Here is a 3,426-nt window from a genome sequence, read left to right as displayed (position 1 = left end):
TACCCTGCTCCTTGGTTACTAATTGAACACTGCTCCTCGGGGCAGGAGTCCACCTCCTTGGCTCAGGAAAGTAACCTCGGAGTTACTCGGGTCCCCCTTCCAACAGAGTACATGGACCGAGTTTCTTTTTAAAAATCTTTCTCTGTAGCCAGGAAGCAGAGCATCAGGAGCTTCAGAGACGCTGGCCTAGCATCTCAGAAGGTGAAAGGATGGTTTCAGCAGCAGTTTGTCAGCCCTCCCCCTCCCTCCCCACCCCACCCCAACCCCTGACTCCCCACACCCCTCCCCACCACAGCTTCTAAGCTCTCCTGTTGGCTTTTTATAGTCTCTCTGTCCTTCCCTCTTTCGCCTATGGTAAGTCATGTGACTGCCTCTAGCTGTATCTTTCTTTCTCTGTCACCTGACTCCTGCTTGCTAGAGGTCAGGAGCAGGGAGACAGCGAGGCTTGTGGGAATCCTAAGCAAGAATGAAAAAAGACAGAAGCAAGAGGTAGCTTACGAGTATTTTGAATGCATGGGATTATCTGGTTTGGAAGTCATTTCTGACTCTTCAAACTTTACCTGAACTGTGTTGTCACTGATGATTTTTGGGACAGGTGTAGGGTCTCCCTTTTGATGTGATCAGAGATCAGTGGCTGCCTTCTCCCCTTCTGCCTCTGCTTCCTGCTCTTCCTTCTCCTCTTTGAGACAAGGTCTCACTATGGAGCGCAGCTACCTAGAGTCTAACTCTTTACCCTTTGCCTCAGCCTTACATGGGTGTGCCAGCTTACCTGGGTGTTCTTGCCTTGTTGATGGAGGCACAGGCGGGCTCAGCCACCACCTGTAGTCACTGCAAAGACACTTAGGGAGTCAAAGATAGCAAAAAGAGAGAGAGAGACTTGATTTGTTCAAGGTGCAAATAAATAATAAAGCACACGCTATGTTCTGTACCGTTTGGGAGACTCTGAAGAAGCAACACCTGAGGCAGGCTCAGGTTGTCTACGAGCTTCTGGGAAATGGCAGGAGCAGGCTCGCAAGTACTCTGAAAGCTGCAAATCTCTTCTCCTCAGGATGCTGGAGCATAGCTGGCAGTCTTCACCAGAGTCACCAGGTACTCTCTCTAAGCGCCCAGGCCCCAGCTGCCTTCTGTGGGATTCCCGGACCTGCCTCTCAGTAGGATGGGAGAGTCTGCCTGAGGACCATCCCAGGACACTTGAAGCCTGAGGGAAACGGAAGAGTGACCAGGTTTGAGCTGACTGACCCTGGCTGACGACTCCTATATCCAGAATGAAGCAGAGGGAGGGCGCTCATTCTTCTCAGGGGTTTGCCAGGCTGGAAGCCTTTCTGACAGCCCACGGGCGCTCTGGCCTAGGCGGACTGATCTGATGTGAGTGAGCATCACTGCCCAGGCCCAGGCCTTACAGGTTGCTGGAAAGCTGTGAATTCTGGGAGGGTAGGCGTGGAGAGTTGAGGACGAAGAGGAAGAAAGTGGATCAGAGTTTGAAGGGGCAGAGTGGAAGGCACACTCTATCACCCGGAGCTGCGTTGATGTCTCTTAGTCAAAGGGAATTTACCTTGAAATCCATGAGGTCTAATAGGGTGTGAGATTTGAACATTGCTCACAGTGATGTAGGTAGGGTTTTTTTTGGGGGTGGGTGGGTGGGGTGTCAAATGGCAGAGACACCCCCCCACCCCCCCTCCCCCAGTCCTGACCCTTGCTTATCCCTTTTGTGTATCTTCACGCTATCCCCCCCTCCCCCCACTCCAAAGCTCAAATCACGTCCAATCAGTAAACTGTTGAAAGGCTCAGGGCTTCCGCCGCCAGGGGAAGTCCATCGGCTGAGTGTGGCTTGCGACCCCTCCTCTTGGCCCCACCTAAACTGTCAGCTTTAAGGTGTTATCTCCTCCTCTGCTTCCCGGGAACACTTTGGGAGCTGAGGTTCTGGAAGACCCATCTTCCTCCTCCCGTGTGCAGGGCTAGTCCTCCACTGCCTGACATCCTGCCTACAGTCCCTAACTCGGACACCTCCCCTGGGGCTCCACCCGGAAGAACACTCGCTTTGGGCTCCCGGAAGCAAATGTCCTTGGTGACTGAGGAGCGGGTGTGAGCCACTGGGGAGGAAAAGCGGGGCCTGGAAGGCACTGTGTACTTATTCATACCTGCTGGAGGTCGGATAGGGCAATGATGGGGCAAAGCCCTCCCTGTGATGAGCCAGTGCGCATCCCAAGCTCATCTTTAAGTCTATAAATCCAGGCTATTTAAAAGTATATGTATTGAGGGCTGGAGAGATGGCTCAGTGGTTAAGAGCACTGACCGTTCTTCCAGAGATCCTGAGTTCAATTCCCAGCAACCACATGGTGGCTCACAACCATCTGTAATGGGATCTGATGCCCTCTTCTGGTGTGTCTGAAGACAGCTATAGTGTACTTATACATATAAAATGAATAAATAATTCTTTAAAAAAAGACTACAGTGTACTTACATAAAATAAATAAATCTTTTTTAAAAAAGTATATATATGTATTTATTTATGTAACACATGCACACACATGTATGTGTTACACATACATGATCTATGTATACATGATCTATGGAGGTGAGAACACAACCATAGGAGTCAGCTCTCTCCTTTCACCTGAGGATAGAACGTATGTCATTAGGCTTGGTGGCAAGAACTGGGCCATCCCATCACCCCCATGGCCTAACTCTTAAGTATAAATGGACTGGTGGCCTACTCTCTGAGCCAGACCAAGTTCCACCCTCCCAATGATTCCTTCCCAACAAGTGGGTCTGAATACGCCTGAGTCGAGAAATACAATATGCCTAAATGATTCCATATGTATGTCGAAGCATTTGGAAATTCTAGCAAAAAGGTTACTTTTAAAAAAAATAGGAGGATAAGGCTACAGATAGTATCTGAGGCAGGGCCATTTTAGGAAGCAAAGCTTACATATCAAAAGGAGCAGAATAGCAAGTGAAATTAAGTTAAATGGGAAACAGAGAAGCGCAGCCCTGACATTTGGCTTCTCTGGCTTTCTTCCAAGGTCACTCTGAGAGCACGATTATCATGCCTTTAAAAAGTCAGAAGTTGGGATTGGAACCAGAACACTAACAACAGCCCCCAGGGCGGGCTGGCACTGTAGGGTGGAAACTTCTCCATCACACCGTTTGTCCCAGGGTTGGTCATTTTCTGACGAGTCTCTGCTGAGGAAGTGACCGACCTGAATCTTCCACTAAACTGCCACACTCAGGCTGGTGACAGAGCTCTGTGGTATAGCACTTCCCTGGCAGGTGCAGAGCCCTGTGTCTGGTGATTGCCATTATTGAGAAAACCAAAACAGAACAGAGCAAACCACAGCAGGCTGACAGCACTGCATTTCCTGTTATACAAATCAGCACTGTGTCAAGGCCTCATCTTTCTCTGTCCTCTGGACGAGTGTGCTGTCT

Source organism: Apodemus sylvaticus, chromosome 16 (assembly GCF_947179515.1).
Source record: "Apodemus sylvaticus chromosome 16, mApoSyl1.1, whole genome shotgun sequence".
In the NCBI taxonomy this organism is placed as follows: domain Eukaryota; kingdom Metazoa; phylum Chordata; class Mammalia; order Rodentia; family Muridae; genus Apodemus; species Apodemus sylvaticus.
This window is presented reverse-complemented; position numbering follows the sequence as displayed.